Genomic DNA, 19924 nt, shown 5'->3' with positions numbered 1-19924 from the left:
TGTCAATAAGAATATGAATTTGATATTCTCTTCGATATTTTACTTTAAAACTCTTATAATAAAAATACTTAATATTTATATGATTAGTCAAACAAACTCTAAATGCAATTTTGATTCTCATACTCGATACTCATATTGAATTTTTTCAAATATATCACAAAATTTATTTATAGTAAGATCAATTATAAATTGTTTGTAATAAAATAAATCTTTAAGGGTGACTGAAAAAATAAATCTTGCTAAAGTCATTTGCCGAATAGCATCTCATCTTCTAAAATATATCGCTCAATACTCCCACTAGCTTAAAAAAACCTTTGATAGTCGTGTTATCTTCCTTGGTCTATTATACATCTTCTCAAGATATTTTAATAATAGATAATGGGTATATGCATTTGAAATTAGAACTCATAGTTGTCACAACAACACATATTGCGTAGAGCAATATTCCAAATACTTTCTAACCATTCCATCAACAGTTTTATTGGATAATATTATTTTTGGGTTAACCACCAAAAATGCTCTCGAATTATTCAAACGCGGACAAAAATATACCCAAATTTTATTATAGACAAAAATGGCCTTAAATAATTTAAAAATGCAACAAAAATGCTTAACAGTAAATATATATTTTCAAAAAATACCATAGAGATTGAATTTTGATGTAATTTTTCGTAAGAATTATTAAAAAATGAGATATTATTATTCTTAAAATTTGGTAATTTTTTACTAAGTATATATCTTTTTGTGATTTTTTAAAAGTATTATGGGTTGTTAACAAAAAAAATTATAAAAAATTATATACTTAACGAAAAATTACCAAAATTTAAGAATAATAATATCTCATTTTTATAATCATTATTGCAAAAATTTATATCAAAATTCATTCTCTAAATGTATTTTTTGAGAAATACATATTTAATGTTTGATAATCTTGCAAAAAAACTAACATTAAATATGTATTTCTCAAAAAATATATTAGAGATTGAATTTTGATGCGATTTTTTGTAAACATGATTAAAAAAATGAGATATTATTATTCTTAAAATTTGGTGATTTTTTGTTAAGTATATATGTTTTTTGTGATTTTTTAAAAGTATTATTGGTTGTCAATAAAAAAATTATAAAAAATATATATACTTAACAAAAAATTACCAAATTTTAAGAATAATAATATCTCATTTTTATAATCATGATTATAAAAAATTACATGAAAATTCAATCTCTAAGATATTTTTTGAAAATATATATTTACTGTTGGGTATTTTTGGTGTGTTTTTAAATTATTTGAAGGCATTTTTGTCGATAATAAAATTTGGGGGTATTTTTGTCAGTGTCTGAATAATTTGAGAGTATTTTTAGTGGTTAACCCTATTATTTTAGTAGGATTTTATGTCAATGATAAAACTCTTTCATACATGAAAATAATTCTCAAATTATAGCCAATTTATTACTTTTAAGTATGCAATACAAAAGGTAAACATTTTTCAAAAACTAAAATATGAAAGTAAATAAAAAAAATTATATTTCTAGAAAAATCATTTAGAATCATGAATGAGTACCTTGGTTGTCAAGTTATTACTCATATCTATTCCAAATGAATATGATTAAATTGTATCCCATACAATTATCATTCCAAATAATTACCTAGTTATTAGATAATTATTTAACTAAATTATATTTTATACCCCTAGGTTGTCTAAGTTCGAATATAAAATTAATTCTCCTTATGCATTATCATATGCATAAATAAATTTTATCATTAAGTACAAATTTTTTTATTGTCAGGCCACTCCTTATAAACAAGAGATAAAATTTATTTGTTGTTAAGATCCTAATTTTTAGGAATTGTCTCCATTGTTGGAGGATTTTCAATCAGTACTCATGGATTAAATTTTAGGATCCCGCTAGGGAGACAATGGACTATTTGTACAATGTGTACAATGGGCTATTGAGTTATAAAATGAACATCTCCCATAATAACCATCTGAGTACTAGCGATAATAAACATCTTCCCAAAAGCTTAAACTGATTTTGAGGTTCACCAAGACTCGAACTCTTGACTTTTTGGATCTAGCGCTCTAATACCATGCATGATACCACTCATCCCAAAAGTTTCAGCTGATGGAAAAAGGTAACACTAATGATTATATCTCTAATACTCTCTAAACTTTCATTGTACACATTGTATAAATATTCCATTGGCTCCTCATATTTTCCCTAAATTTTATACTCCCTTGTTGTCTAGGCAAAATATAAAATTAAATTCCTAATACATCAAATATATATACTGATTACTATCTTGAAAATAAAACTCATGGCGTTCTTTATAATCAAGAATATTATAAAAAAAATCTCATTTTTAAAATTATAGTGTTTAAAACACATTAATCAAATTAAAATTTAATTTTCAATAGACTAACGTTTAGTCTTATAAAACTATCAAATCAAATTTGGCATTCTCAATATATATATGAGTTGAGTTGTTACAATAGTGTTCAAAAAACATTAATCAAATCAAAATTTGATTTTTCATGTACTAACGTTTAGCCTTAAAAAATTATCAAATCAAAATTGACCTTTATATATATACTTATATATATCAGAAACAAACAAAAGATATTTTACATCTTATTCCTTTTATTGTGATCAAAATCATAAAATTTAATAAATAAATCAAATCAAATCAAATATTTGATTATAAATATAACTTTTATATTAAAAAATAATAATTTAATCATAATTAAATAATTAAAATTAAAATCAATTAATTATTAATCTATTAAAAAATCATCTCAATAAAAACAACCACATCACCTGCTTAAAAGTTTGAATTAATCATGTTAATTTACAAATTTTTAGAAAATAAAAATAAAATTTAAATACAAAATACTAAGGTTCTAATACCACTGAAAGATTTATAACACATGGTGAAAGAAAAAAAAGTAATCTTAAAAATTTATTTTGTGTTTAAATTTTATTCAAACAATAAAGATTAGATTCAAATACCTGATTGCGCTAGTAAAACCAAATTTTCTCCTTCGATGGTATGAAAGCAATATGCGTATCCACACTGAGACTAACATTTGCTGTCAACTCTTTGAACAATAGATATTTGATCTAAATTGAGAAACTTCTTGCACCACTTTACACACTGTAAAATTCTTCTCCAAGATTTAGACTCATACATTTATGTGTGTAAAGGTAAAAGAATAAAATTTTTGTGTGTTGGTCTTAGTCTCCTCTACTCTTATCATACATATATATAGTATGAGATTTGTAACTAATTTTAGATTTGAATTTTAATTCAAATTTTATCTTGTCTTATTTCAAATTGAAATCATCTGAATCAAATTACAACTCAATTATTTAATATTTTTAATTATTTTATTATATTATTATATTCATGATGCTAAAAAAGAATATAATAATATTCCATTTGAATTAACATAATTATTTATTTTGATCAAATTAAAATAATAATTAAATAATTCTCTACCAAAGATTAGAACACTCGTTAGTGTGTGACCCATAAGTTCAATATTAAGCAGATAGTGAATTATTTATACTAAATTTACTAATCAAGATTGACGTCTAGCAACACTCCTTGACGACTTGATTGTATGAAGTAATAATATTTTTACTAAGAAACCAAAAAAAATAAACATATAATTTCTTCCATCTTTTCAGCTCTTGACTAACTCTTAGAATACAGTTTGGTTGTCAAATCCTAACTTGTTACCATTATTATAATGAATTATGAATAACCTCATAAACTCATTTCTTTATTCATTCAAACTCCTTGTCAAGGCTTTGTTTAATCTATTCGTTATAATCGTAGAGCTCGAACTCATTACCATAGTTGATGGATTCCATATTGAGTAATCATTAATTTTACAAGTATTTAAATCATAATCAATATCCATTCAACTAGCATCATAAGATATTAGGTGTCTAGAATCAAAGTATAATAAATACTTGAGTAAAGTATCGTTTTTGTTCCCAACGTTTGGGGTAAGTACTATTTGTGTCCTTAACGTTTAAATCGTCCTATTTGTATCCTTAACGTTTATAAAAGTGATTCAATGTTATCCTACTATCAATCATACTAACAAATCAGATTATATTTTTCACTTATTCTCACTTGGATGTATCCATTCTCAATTAGGTCTCACTTGGATGTGTTCGATTTTAATATTATACTCACTATTTGTGTTTAGATTCAATTATGTCCCTAGAAAAGTGAATTATGTAAATGTTATAGGAATTAGTTTCAACATTTGATGAGGTATTTTTCAGAGTAGATCATCGATTCTATCCCAGACATTTGTATTCTAACTTCAAGAAGAGATTTTTAAAACTCAAACTAAAGCGCTCATGATGTGTAATTGACGGTAGGATAGCATTGAATCACTTTTACAAACGTTAGGGATACAAATAGGACGATTTAAACGTTAGGGACACAAGTAGAATTTACCCCAAACGTTGGGGACAAAAACAATACTTTACTCTAAATAATTTGTTAATTACTATAATAGTTGCAGGTTGAAGGAAAATTCTAATATTATGTTCATCGTAATAATATCCTATTAACATATATACGGTAACTATTTAATCGAAAACTTTATTATATTATTTCTTTAGTATCATAATAATAATAAATTATTTAATACATAATAATTGAATTGTGGTAATACTACTTGTTACGGACCCGAGCCACGGAGCTCGGACCCGGGACTACACCCAACCCGGCTCCACGGGTCCAACCCGCACCTCGCTCAGAAGGCCTCGAAAACCGGTATTTCAGAGCTCCTAACCAACTTTCGAATTCATTCGTCCATCTTATCTTAACCAGATAAGATAAGATAAAATACCCATCATCGCCTATAAATAGAGGACCCAAGTCCCTCCAGGTATTCATCCATTCCTCATACCTTATACCTCTTAGATCCATTCTGACTTGAGCGTTGGAGTGTCTTTGCAGGTACCTCCCCCCATTGCTCCAGTCAGGCAACCCGGCTTCAGCCCAGGTCCGCAGGTTCCCGATCCATCCTTCAATCCGTACCAAAGACATCTCGTACATTGGCGCCGTCTGTGGGGAACTTGCGCCAGCCGAGCCGGATGGGGGACGTCCTGGAGGAAACCCCCTCAAGCCAGGATGACTCCCGACCGCTTCATCCAACCCCAGAACACCGGGAGGTCGCGAACCAAGCAAGAATAACAAGTACTGTCCACCACACGAACGACCACGTCGTCACGGAGCACTGACATCCTGAGAAGGCCAGGGACAAAGCGGCGCAGATCATCCAGGATCTCTGCCTCCGGGTCCAGGAGCTCGAAGGCGAATTGACCAATAGAGAAAAACACAACAACGAACACGGAAGCCAGGCAACTTCCAGATCAAGATCTCGCCGCGGCAGGTTGCCAACCCGACGACCCGATAGGAGAAACGGTCGCAGCGCCTCACGCAACCACGGACACGAGAAATCGCCGGAACGGCGGTACAACAAAAAACACCACCGCAGCGCTTCCCGAGATTTAAGTCGTCAGCACGACTCAGACGAAGATCGGAGGTACCGGAATACCAAGCGCACAAGAAACGACCACACAATAATGGGAACTACACCCTTCACAGAAAGAATCTTAAGAGCAAAACTCCCCAAAGGTTTCGACAAACCTACCGACATGAAGTACGATGGGACCAAGGACCCCCAGGAGCATCTAACGGCCTTCGAGGCCAGGATGAACCTAGAGGGAGCGGCCGACGCGGTCCGATGCAGAGCCTTCCCGGTAACCCTTGCAGGGCCGGCAATCAAATGGTTCAACGCCCTCCCAAACGGATCCATAGCTAGTTTCCACGATATAACATGAAAGTCCATGGCCCAGTTCACAACTAGAATCACCAAAGCCAAGCACCCCATCAGTTTGCTAGGGGTCACGTGAAAACAAGAAGAATCCACAAGGAAATACCTCGACCGCTTCAACGACGAATGCCTAACGGTCGACGGACTCACGGATTCCGTCGCGAGCCTTTGCTTAACCAACAAACTCATGAACGAAGATTTTCGCAAACACCTCACCACCAAACCAGTATGGACCATGCACGAGATCCAGAATGTCGCCAAAGATTACATCAATAACGAAGAAGTCATCCAGGTTGCCGCCGCCAACAAACGGCAGCACGGCAACACCCCACACGGCAACCCGACTTCTCGCCAAAATCCACCACCCAGAGAGAGTCAAAGGGACCACCCCAGACCAACAAATACAAACCGACCACCGAGAATTGGAAAATTCTCTAACTACACGCCCCTGACAGCACCAATTACCGAAATATACCACCAAATAGTATATCGAGGCATCATTCCGAAAGCCCGACAACTCAAAGAAAGGACGAGAGGCAACAAAACCCTCTACTGCGACTACCACCGAGGTTACGGTCACAGAACACAAGATTGTTTTGACCTTAAAGACGCCCTCGAACAAGCCATACGAGACGGCAAACTCCCAGAATTTGCCAAAATCATCAAAGAACCGAGACGTGCGGAAAGAGACAGGTCGCCGGAGAAAGACGGGCGTAACCCGAGAACCCAGAAGCAACCCCCCAGGGAAAGCCCAGAAGATGACCCGACCATCATAGTCAACGTCATCACGGGCAAGGACATATCAAGCAAGTCGAAACTAACAATGAAAAAAGATCTCAAAGTAATGGCGGTCAGAAACCAAACTCCAACCATTACAGCCGACAACACGATAACCTTCTTACCAGAGGATTGCCAGCACGGCACCTCGGCCGAAGATGCCCCCTTCGTCATCTCGGCTAGAATCAGAACAGGACTAGTACGAAGAATACTGGTGGACATCGGGGCAGACTCGAACATCCTCTTCCGAGGAGCCTTCGACAAGCTCGGGCTCCACAACAACAACCTCCAAACACACCGCAACGGCGTCACGGGACTCGGAGACAACTTCCTCAAACTAGACGGCTCAATCACCCTTCCCATCACCATAGGAACGAGCAACCAAAAGAAGACAGTCCTATCTGAATTTGTAGTCCTAAAAGACTCCACAGCCTATAACGTGATTCTCGGAAGAAAAACAATCAACGACTTCTCCGCAATCATCTTTACCAAATACCTCCTCATGAATTTTAGAACCGACGACGGCTCCGTCGGTACCATCCACGGGGACCGAGAGGTTGTAGCCGAATGCGACAACACCAGCCTAGCTCTAAGGAAGAAATCCCGAGACGCGGTTTGAGGCCAACTTCATCCGGGAACTCCCCTACACAACATGGCTAGCCAACGTCGTACTAGTGAAAAAATCTAACGGGAAATGGCGAATGTGCGTCGACTACACAGACCTCAACAAAGCCTGCCCAAAGGACGCCTTCCCCTTACCAAACATCGACGGATTAGTAGATGCCGCATCCGGCCACCGATACCTCAGTTTCATGGACGCATATTCCGGCTACAACCAGATCCCGATGCACCGACCAGACGAAGAAAAAACAGCGTTCATCACCCCAGACGGGACATACTGCTACACAGTGATGCCCTTCGGCCTGAAAAACGCTGGAGCCACCTATCAAAGACTTGTCAACAAGATATTTTAAAACCTATCCGGAAGCAAACTAGAAGTCTACATAGACGACATGCTCGTCAAGACCGAATCCGGCGAGCAACTCACCAACGACCTCAAAGTCATAATGAGCACCCTAAGAAAGCACCAAATGTGAGTCAACCCGGCAAAATGTGCCTTCGAAATTGAGGCAGGGAAGTTCCTCGGCTTTATGATCACACAACGCGGAGTTGAGGCAAACCCGGAGAAATGTTGCGCCATCCTCGAAATGACGAGCCCAAAAAACCTTAAAGACATCCAAAAGCTCACCGGCCGATTGACGGCGTTATCACGCTTTCTCGGGGCATCGGCCCAAAAAGCGATCCCTCTCTTCAAACTAATGAAAAAAGGGGCCTCTTTCAAGTGGGAAACGGAATGCGAAGAAGCGTTCCAACATTTCAAGAGAGTCTTAGCGGAACCACCAATCCTCGCCAAACCCCAGACAGGGGAAACACTCTACCTGTACCTCTCCATAACGGAAGAGGCACTTGCAGCAGCGCTCATCCGTAAAAACGAAGAAAAAGAACAAAAACCCGTATACTTCATAAGCAGAGTCTTACAAGATGCGGAAGCTCGCTACTCACGCTTAGAAAAACTAGCCTTCGCACTCCTTACAGCATCCCGGCACCTATGACAATACTTCCAGGCTCATTCCGTGATGGTCTGAACCGACCAAGCGGTCAAGCAAGTACTACAAAAACCCGACCTAGCGGACAGAATGCTAGCATGGTCCATCGAACTATCCCAGTTCGATATCAAGTTCGAACCCCGATACGCGATCAAAGCACAAGCCATGGCCGACTTTATCGCCAAAATGACACCAGGAGACTCCACCCCCGAATCATGGAAGCTACACGTTGACGGCTCCTCGAACATCACTTCCGGAGGCGCCGGAGTCATCCTCGAAAGCCAAAACGGAGTCGTGATCGAACAGTCAGTACGATACGAATTCCCAGTCTCAAACAACCAGGCAGAATACGAGGCCCTCTTAGCAGGCCTAGCCCTAGCTCGGGAAGTCGGAGCAAAGGTCCTAGAGGTAAATACCGACTCACAGGTAGTCAGCTCCCAAATTAACGGAGACTACCAAACACGAGACCCCCTACTCCAACAATACCTCGCCAAGGTAAACAAACTAAAAGAAGGATTCGAGCGAGTTACCATACAGCACGTCCCTAGGGAATGAAACGCCAGAGCAGACCTACTTTCCAAACTAGCCAATACCAAACCAGGACACGGTAACAAATCGCTAATCCAGAAAGTCGTCAAGTCACCCTCCGTGTCAACCACAACCAACGCTCATCTGACACTCTCGAACCAAGGATCTTGGACCTACCCTATCATACAGTACCTCCTTGACGAAACACTGCCGCCGGATCCCAAAGAGGGAAAACGAATAAAAAGGGAAGCCGCCAACTATACCGTTGTCGAAGCACAGCTATACAAACGCGGATTCTCGCAACCCCTGCTCAAATGCGTCGAACCTGAGAACACGGAGTACATACTCCGCAAAATCCACGAAGGTTGCTGCGGCCACCACGTCGGAGGCAAAACATTAGCCCAAAAAGTCATTAGGGTAGGCTACTTCTGGCCCACGGTTATCCGGGATTCCATACAAATAGTTAAAAGCTGCGACAAATGCCAAAGGCACGCCAATATCCACCAAGCCGCCCCACACCAGCTCAGCATCGTATCGGCAGAATGGCCATTCGGCACCTGGGGGATCGACCTCGTCGGACCCTTCCCTACGGCACCCGGTCAACTCCGGTATCTCATCGTCGCCATAGACTACTACACCAAATGGATTGAAGCCGAACCCCTAGCCTCCATAACGGCAGCCCAATGCCGTAAATTCTTCTGGCGACAGATCATTGATGACATGTCATCATGTCATGTTTTTCTATGCTTTTTCATACAAGAAATTGATAATTAGTGCTTAGATATTGCATTCTTTTATGCTCAAATGGTATATTTCCTTGATCTTTTAATTTTATAAATTTGGTAGGAAATAAGAAGAAAAAGAAGCAAAGAAGCACAAAATAAGCTAAAAAGGAGAAAAAAAGAACTTTGGGGCACACTTTGAAGTTGGAGCACACTTTGGAGCCTTAGGCCACGCTTTTAAAAGCGTGGCCCATGACCAAATCAAGGAAACATCACAACCAGCACTCAAAGCTCAGTTCACAAAGTGAACTGAGCTTTGCCGTACAAGAAACTTAGCTTGGAGGCAAGAATTTTCGCTAAGTTAAAAGTTGGGCGTTTACAGCATGACCATGCCTCCTTCAAAGGGCCATAACTTGAGCTACAGATGTTCAATTGATGTGCTTCTAGTTGCGTTGGAAAGCTGACATTCACAGCTTTCCAACGATATATTATAGTCCATATTTGGCACGAAATTGAGGCACAAGTGAAATGCATCTTTAAGGGCTAAAAATAGGCAAAAAAATCAGCCAATGCTTCCACCAAGGCTCGAAGGGGGAGACACAAGGAAAACAAGGAAAGCAAGAAAAGAGTGCTCAGTTCACTTTTCCAACTTAGCTTTTTCGGGCTCCTCCCCAAAGAAAATCAAAGTGCAACATTTGAAAAAGGCCTCCACCAAAGTTTGAACCCAAGACCCCACACTCAAGCAAGGCGCTACACAAGGGGAGCTCAGTTGGTTTTCCCAACTGAGCACTATCTTCCCCCCACTCTCCACACTTTGGCACGCTAGGAAGCACACCAAGGAGGCTGGGACGCACAAGTTGACACGAACAGCAACATTGGGGGTGCTCAGTTTGGTTTTCCAACTGAGCCGTCCCTGGGAGGTGCAATATTGGGCCAAAATTCAACCAAAATTCCAATTAAATTCAATTCTTCACCAAATTGAATCAAGGCCAACAAACCCATCTCTCTTCAAATCCAAAGCAAGCAAAGCCCACATCATCACTCAAAGGAACAAGAACAAGCTAGAATTAGGATTTTCATTTAATTTGTTTTTCATTTCAATTTCATTTTATTTTGTAAAAAGCCTATATAAAGGCATCACTCTCATTTTCAAAAGGGGAGCTCGATTAGAAAGGAGGCTAGCTCCAATAGGGAGTGGTGCACTCTTTAGTTTTCATTTTGCTTTCTCTCTTAGTTTTCTTTTCTGTTTTGAAATTTTGGATTGAGATTGGAAGGAATTCTGTTTTCATTCTCCATCTGCAACTTCTCTTGTTCTTCTTCTGCAATTTACTCTTCCATTATTCATTTTGCAATTGTTCTTGTTGGATCAAGAAAGGATTTGAGATCTAGAATTGTTATCTAGTCTCTTCCACTCCTGAGATCTTAAACCACTTTTAAATTGCTGCAAATTAAGCATTGCTTTTCTGTCTTAAAATTCTTCAAGGCATTTTACTCTTCTGTTTAGATCTGTTACATGATTTTGCATCTTTTACTTCTTTGTTTGATTGCTATCTATACTTTCTTGTTGAATTTTAATTTCCAGCACCCACTCCCCTTTATATTTCATGCAAATTACATTTCTTGTCATTTAAGATTCTTGCAATTTATATTTCTTGCTCTTTAAGTTACTTGCCAATTTACATTCTGCAACTTTAAATTCATTGCCATTTACTTTCTGTTGGCTACAATTTCTCACAATTCACTCAATGTTAGCTTGACTAAACTAATCACCCACTAAAGTTGCTTGATCCATCAATCCTTGTGGGATCGACCTCACTCTAAGTGAGTTTTACTACTTGATACGACCCGGTACACTTGCCGATGAGTTTTTGGTGTTTTGGAAATTCATTTTTCCACAAAAATACCATCAAGTTTTTGGCGCCGTTGCCGGGGATTGATTTAGATCAACAATGATTAAGTGGGTGAGAAGTCTAGATCAAGCATTTTCTTTATTTTTGTTTTCTGTTTTAAATTGAAACCAAGGTGTTTGAGTTTTTGCCTCACTAAGAAATTCTCATATCTGATATGAGTAATTTCAATTTTCCTTGGTGTTGTGTTTTCCAAAATTCAAATGAAGTTCAACTCATCTTATGATCAAACAAATTTTATGGGATATTACCCACCATCACCAATCTCTAATGGTGGCTGGGAATATCACCAAGAAAATACAAAGTCTGAGCACTCCAATCCATGGAGATTTGTTTCAGAAACACAAGATGAGCAAGAGAATCATATGGGATATCTTCCTCCACCACAAAATGATGCAAGCTGCTATTCTAATGGTGGCTGGGAGGAGCAAAACCAGAAAACATTTGAGAGCCCATATTCCACTTATCAAGAGCCATCTTCACTTGAACGTGCCTTCAATTCACTTATACAAAATTGTCCAACCTCACCTTCCAGTTTTTCATCTGAAAATTCTTCATCACTTGACTATGCCTCAACACAAAAACCATCCCAAGACTCACAACCAACACAAACTTCCACGAGCCAAAGATTCTCAATGTTTGAGTCCAGATTCAACAGACTTGTGGAGAAACAACAACAATTCTGGAGAGAACTAGAAATCATTTCTCAGGAGACGGATGAGCAATTGGAGGACACAGAGAAACACTTAGAACTACGAAGCAAGGAAAATGAAGACCAATTGATGGATGTGAAGGATAAAGTGGAAGAGCAAGATGAGGAGGCTACTGCATCAAGTGAACTTTCAATGAAGAATGAGGTGGTTGAAAATGAAACTGCACTTGAGGTGATAGAGGAACATGAAACCTCCCTCCCAAAGGAATTAATGGGAAATCATAAAGAAGAAATGGAGGAAGATACTCAAGAGAATTCACACCCAAGTGAAATGGAGAAGTGCACAGAGGAAGAGCTCACGAAACCACCATTGCAAGAAGCTCTTAATGAAGAAATCACTCCAACAATCACACAACCACCAAGTCTTGAATCCAAAGAAGTGAAGGCAACTAGCAAGAACACCAATTCTGTCCCTAAGCCAGCAAGCAAGATCAATCAAGCCATTTGCAAAAGGAAGCTTGCTGAGGAAAGGCCAAGACAAGGGACAGTAGCTGAATCTTCTCCTCCCTTGAGGTCATTCCTCTTAACAAACTGGAAGAAGAGGAAGAAAGTGAAGAACAACATGTCAAGCTAATGACCCTAAAAGAGCACTTGTTGGGAGGTAACCCAACCGTAGGTAACATTTCTTCTCTGCTTTGTTTTCTTTCTTTGCTTTGTTTAAATTCAATAAATTGGCATATGGTTACATTCTAAGTTTGGTGTTGCCTTGCAACTAATTGTTTTCAATATATTTTGAATGATTGCATCAAATCAAAAAATGAAAGTGACACACCAAGATTCTAAGTTTGGTGTGCTACTTATTTTCTATGCAATTCATTCAAGCAACACTACTTGTCTGCATAATCATAATGCCTCTGCAGTTTTATTTTTCTCTTTTGATTTGACACTTTTTCATTCTACTTGCTTTAGTCATTTTTCTATTTTTAAATATTTTCCTCTAGTTTGCTTGTTAACTGTCGTTGTTAGTACATCACCAAGAGATCCTTATTCTGACAGATTCTTGGCTTGGTGATTGTACTTAACAAATAACAGTTTCATTTGCTTAGCTTTTTTGTGAAATCTTTTGAAAACATGAAAACCTTGAAGAAGCAATTGCAAATAAAGCAAAAAAAAAAAAGAAAAAGGGAAAGAATGAGAAAGCTGAAGGCTCTGAGTACCAATGACAATTTATTTGTTAAGTACTTGTGGTGTTTATGTATCAAGCCAAATGCTTGAAAACAAAACACTTAGAAGTCAAGGCTAGGATCAAGTGCAAAAGCACTCCCTCAAAGCTCAAGGTTCTGAGCATCAATGATTAGAGAGTCAAGAAAAGAAAGGAAAAATAAACTTAATGAAGTCCTCTAATTAAATGCTTGTGGTGCTTTTGTATCAAGTGGTAATACTTGAAAACAGAGCATTTAGAGTCATAGCTTTGTTATTAACTCATGGGGCAAAGCACCCAAAAGGAGAAGCTAATAAGAAAATCAAAAGCTTGTTTCAAGGAAGGAATATAAGAGAAAGATTTCATAAATTGAGCTAGATAGAAACATCAATCATTTACAACCCTTTTGTGATTGTAGCATGCTTAGAAAACTAGCTTACCATGAAAATTGAGTTGCTATTCTTCTTACCTTGGATTGTCAATCTTTAATGCATGATTCTTTTCTTGCTTGGGGACAAGCAAGGTTTAAGTTTGGTGTTCTGATGACATGTCATCATGTCATGTTTTTCTATGCTTTTTCATACAAGAAATTGATAATTAGTGCTTAAATATTGCATTCTTTAATGCTCAAATGGTATATTTCCTTGATCTTTTAATTTTATAAATTTGGTAGGAAATAAGAAGAAAAAGAAGCAAAGAAGCACAAAATAAGCTAAAAAGGAGAAAAAAAGAACTTTGGGGCACACTTTGGAGCCTTAGGCCACGCTTTTAAAAGCGTGGCCCATGACCAAATCAAGGAAACATCACAACCAGCACTCAAAGCTCAGTTCACAAAGTGAACTTAGCTTTGCCGTACAAGAAACTTAGCTTGGAGGCAAGAATTTTCGCTAAGTTAAAAGTTGGGCGTTTACAGCATGACATGCCTTCTTCAAAGGGCCATAACTTGAGCTACAGATGTCCAATTGATGTGCTTCCAGTTGCGTTGGAAAGCTGACTTCACAGCTTTCCAACGATATATTATAGTTCATATTTGGCACGAAATTGAGGCACAAGTGAAATGCATCTTTAAGGGCTAAAAATAAGCAAAAAAATCAGCCAATGCTTCCACCAAGGCTCGAAGGGGGAGACACAAGGAAAACAAGGAAAGCAAGAAAATAGTGCTCAGTTCACTTTTCCTCAATTTCATTTTATTTTGTAAAAAGCCTATATAAAGGCATCACTCTCATTTTCAAAAGGGGAGCTCGATTAGAAAGGAGGATAGCTCCAATAGGGAGTGGTGCACTCTTTAGTTTTCATTTTGCTTTCTCTCTTAGTTTTCTTTTCTGTTTTGAAATTTTGGATTGAGATTGGAAGGAATTCTGTTTTCATTCTCCATCTGCAACTTCTCTTGTTCTTCTTCTGCAATTTACTCTTCCATTTTTCATTTTGCAATTGTTCTTGTTGGATCAAGGAAGGATTTGAGATCTAGAATTGTTATCTAGTCTCTTCCACTCCTGAAACGAGGCCCAACCTTCAATAAATATTTCGTTAAAAGCTATTTCTACCTTTCTAAACGTCCCAAATACGGAACAAAGACACGGCCACGACTGGGGGACTGATCACCCCCCAGGCCCAACACACGGATATCCACAAAAACCCGACCAAACGACGGTCCGAGGGAACCAATAAAACAAACGGAATAGCTCAAAACAAAACATATAAAAGGCCCGAACGGCCGAAAATACCATAAAACGGAATATACAAAGGCCCGAACGGCCAAAAATACCATTAAGCGGAACCCAATGTCACGAAATAGCAACTACACGGCCCTTGGCCATCCAAAATATTCAAAAACAAACAGTTCAAAATAAAATTACAAAGATAAAAAGCTACTCAAGGTCGACAATCTGGCCGCCACGAACAGTCTTGAAGGCTCCCATCACGGACACATCCACTCCCGGAGCCAACACTAAAGCCTGAGCCCTCATTGTCTCCTCAGTAGCCGCAATCGCATCCTTTGCATCACCCAGTAACTCCGTCTTCTCCCTCTTCAAGGCAGCAATCTCGGCCTTCAGAGTCTCCGACTCAGTAAGAAGCACGGCAGCTTGAGAACCCGCATTTGAAGCCCGCTGCCGCTCCTCTGCCAATTGGGAAAGAAGCGAAGTCTCAACCTCGGAAAGTCGGAGAATCTCCGCCCCGGCTTCCTCAGAAGACTTCACTGCCTACTCCTTCGCAGCCTCGGCAGCCTCAAGCTCCTCCTTCAACTTAGCCACCTCAGCCTGAGAATGGCGAAGCTTCTTATCCAACAAACCGACCTGAGCCATCACAGGCTCAGCCTTCCGAACGACAACGGCAGACCGAAGAAGGGCACGATACACCGACTTGGCCTGGAACGAAACATCACAGCCATCAAAAAATGGCTCCGTACCAGGCATCAAGTGTTGATCAATGAACCCCGAAGCATCAAAGCGTCGGTCCATCACACTAGGCACAAGACCCTCTTCCTCAAAAGTCTCGCTGCTCGGCTCCTCAGGCCTTTTTCTCTTCCGAGAAGCCTCAGCAGCCGTCACCGCGACGACTTCAGGCGAGTTCGCAGGACCAGGAGAAACCTGAGCATCGACCCGCACGCCCGAAGAAACCACCTCTTGAGAAACAGCCTGCGACCCCACGACGGAGTTAGAAACAGGAGTAGCCGGAGACGACGACCCCTCCTCCTGGGCCATCGCTGCCTTCAACCGTGCCAAGGAAGTCAAACCACCAGCCATCTCAACTGAAAGAAAACAAAAATCCCAAGTTACAAAAACGGGAAAACAAACATAAAAACCAAGAAAAGAACAGACACACACCAACATACGACCGACAAGCAACCAGATCACCCATCACATCCCGAGGATTAAGAGGACGCTCTCCAAACAACTGCCACAGAACAAGAGCAATATCCCGCTCCTCCAGGGTCAGGAACTCTTTCGAAACCCGAGTAAACACCGACGGCCCCGCCTTAAAGTTCCAATAGGTGGGGAACCGACGCTCACCCTCCAATGTCAGCCAAAAAGGATGATGCCCCCTTGCGGGACGAACCTTAAAATACCCACTCTTAAAACCATGAAAAGAATCTTCATACAACCCGAAGACCCGACGATGAGGCTGAGCTCTAAAAGACACATACCCCTTCTTGTGCTTCCCTTCCTTAGTTGGAAGGGTACACAAAAAGAGAAAAAGGAAGACGTTTACCGAGGCAGGAAGCTCCAAAAATTCACAAACGAGCTCGAAAGACCGTATCGTCGCCCAGCTATTCGGATGCAGCTGGGACGGCGCCACGGAGCACCGTCTCAATAATTGTTGAACAAACGGGGAAAAGGGAAGCCGAACGCCAAGCCGGGTAAACATCGCCTCATACACCCACATCCAATCCGGCACAGTCGGAGAGTCCAGATTGGTATAGCAAACCCTCTCATCAACCCCGGGAAGAGAAAGCTCGTAATGGCGTTCGGCGTCGCCACCCAGCTCCTTGCTCATAATGGCGTTCAGCGTCGCCACCCCCACAAACAGCTCCTTGATCACGGAGCCGCTGAAGGTCCGCCTCCGTCATCCGCGACGGCGTCCCCACACGTCACTAGTGACCCAAGAAAAAAGATCGGGGACACCCCCCGCCGGGGCCACCGGAGCCCTCACACCCTCAGTCCTTCGACGAGCCATACCTAAAATAGTGACGAGCACCACCGTCAGCCAAACCCCGCGGCAGAAAACGGCGGATGAAACCAAAAATAGACACCACCATAAACCACCAATTATACGATGGCGCTCGCCCCCCTTACGGAATCCACTACCCCAACAGAACTATCTACCACTATGCAATACCGTCATATACCATAAAACAATTCTAAATCTACACAAAGAAAGACAAAGCAGAGGAAGCAAAAAGAAACAGAAGAACACCAACCTGATGATGCGAAGGAAATAAATCCAAGGAGAAAATGCTACGGCAGAAGACCAACCAAAGCCACAGAGTGCGAAAGGAAAGCAGAAGATGCTCTTTCGGAGAAGAAAGCAATAGAGAAATGAAGCAAACGAGGGAACTGAAGGAAGAAAACCAAAACGGTTTTGAAAAAGTGAAATAACGCAAATACCCCTGGAAAGCAAAGCAAACGTGAGGGCAAAAGAGGAAAACGCCCCCCACAATAAATGCCCCCTGGAAAAAAGCAATTAATAAATCACGCCTCGAAGAACGCAACGGGCGCAGTAGACACGGAAGAGTCACGTCAGACCAAAACGGTCAGACGAATCTTCCAAGAGACGAAACTGAGGCACCGACCTCATCTCAAAAGCACCAAACGGCCACTCTAGAAAAACTAAAGGCCTAAAGCCCGCGGTAAAAGCAGTATCTCCCAGCGACAGACCGACCTCGCTCACTCTCCCGCTGCGGGGGCAACTGTTACGGACCCGAGCCACGGAGCTCGGACCCGGGACTGCACCCAACCCGGCTCCACAGGTCCAACCCGCACCTCGCTCAGAAGGCCCCGAAAACCGGCCTTCCAGAGCTCCTAACCAACTTTCGAATTCATTCGTCCATCTTATCTTAACCAGATAAGATAAGATAAGATACCCATCATCGCCTATAAATAGAGGACCCAAGTCCCCCCAGGTATTCATCCATTCCTCATACCTTATACCTCTTAGATCCATTCTGACTTGAGCGTCGGAGTATCTTTGCAAGTACCTCCCCCCATTGCTCCAGTCAGACAACCCGACTTCAACCCAGGTCCGCAGGTTCCCGATCCATCCTTCAACCCGTACCAGAGACATCTCATACACTACTTATTCCAAACAAATTTGCAAAAACTTAATATAGCACATAAACTTTAATTCACAAAAAATTTGCAAAATGTTGAAATCAAACCCTTAGACATTGAATTGCTACAAATCTAGCAATTTTTATTATCCGAAAGTCGCATGCAATAACAAGAATATTCAACGATTAAATACAAGTCCTTTCATTTTTCTTGCTGTTGTTTTTCTCAACCATTAACATTACTAGCTAAATCTCTCCTATCTCATTCATTCTGATCCCATTACAATACGTTAAAAAAAATTTAAAAAAAATCATTTACATTAAATTTATATTTTATATTAAAGCTTGTGTCGTAAGACAGCATTCTGAACTACTTTCTACCATTTATTCGATAGTCCAAAAGTGTAATCCCACTACAAATTTGTACCTTCTAGCCAACAAGAAGGTACAAGCAACAAATATGAACGAAACTCCCCGTGTAATGTACAACAAATACCTAGTTAGCTATATCAACAAATGAGGAAATAAACTAAGCTAAAGAATCATATTCATTATAACTTACTTTTCTACAAAGCCTATTTTCAACCATATCTTGAGAATAGGGAACCCCCATAACTAGGCATCAACAACACTGGCAAATTAGCCTTAGGCACATGAGAATCAAACAACAAATTTTTCAACCCCTTACTTCAAATCAACCTTGGGAAACTTTGGAATTACAGGAGTTGCCAATCATCCTCATTGTTGCCTGCTTTGTTGGCAACGTCCATAGCTACGGAATCGTCGTCTTGGAATCCAGTGTTGCCACCCAGCGCATTGTTACTAGCGGCCTGCGGTAAGAATCCCCTAGACTGTGCTACCGTGAATAATGGGGCACCATTTGATTCTTCAGCAAGCTTGGAAGCTCGGGAACAGAAGTCGTCGAAATCATCTGACAGCCACCATTAACAAGCAGATGATCGGGGTCAACAGAAAGCTTAGATGTTAGCCCATGTTGTTTTAGGTTGTGAAATTAAGGCAAAGAAACCAGCAAACCTTTGTCTCGGCAGTAAAATCCAATAGCCAAGGATGGGTCAATTGAATCTAGGGGTATGTGCCTGATAACACTGGTAGAAGTTTTGCAAAGTGAGACAAAGATTGAATGAGATAAGAACAAGAAGAAAATCAATACTGGTAATAAGCCTACTTGCTATGGTATGAGGAGGTGCTAGTCTCTTGGTATTCACCATTGATATTAACAACCTGAAAAGCATGTAAAACACAATAATGTAGCTCTTGCCACCTTCGACTCGTAACAAGAACAAGTTATTAATGGAAATCATACGGCCCCTGAATCATGATGCTTTACCCATCAATGAAGCTAAAAGTAAAATTACTGTAAAATTAAAACATCATGCAAAGGAAGCAAATGCTAATCCACTTTTGTGTGATGAGAAATTCCTAAGAATTGCTTTACCATTTCTAATTTAGCATAGAAGAATATTCATATACACAAAACTTTAAAGAATATCAGATAATATTATTATCCATAATAATCCAAACTGAATTTGGAGAATGATTCATCCTGATTTGATCACTACAATCATTGCAGATTGTGTTTAATTTAACCAAATCATGTTTCAATCGATATAATTTATTGCAAATAGAGATAGATAGGTAGATGGTTTCTTGGTTTTTCACTCTTACTTTTTGACTTGTCTGTTTCTTTTGAAACTAAAGGGCTACTACCTAGGCCGGTTGAGAACATACAATGTATATAAGTTTACTAAATCAACAATGGAAATAAACATGGAGCAACATATACCTAAATTAATACAGTGCATTAGTGTACAACCTATATGACAAGTTCCAACATCCGAATAGTGAAATAAATTAATAAAGCCAGTAAATGGCAATTATTT

At 39.6% G+C, this 19924-nt stretch overlaps 1 pseudogene; it reads right to left on the bottom strand.

The window, feature by feature from the left end:
* The window catches only part of LOC107639473, an 8883-nt pseudogene continuing 7335 nt past the window's right edge, over positions 18377-19924 (bottom strand).

The sequence above is a fragment of the Arachis ipaensis genome, chromosome B04 (assembly GCF_000816755.2).
Source record: "Arachis ipaensis cultivar K30076 chromosome B04, Araip1.1, whole genome shotgun sequence".
NCBI lineage: Eukaryota > Viridiplantae > Streptophyta > Magnoliopsida > Fabales > Fabaceae > Arachis > Arachis ipaensis.
Note: the sequence above shows the minus strand (reverse complement) of the source record. Positions and strands in the feature narration are given on the sequence as shown.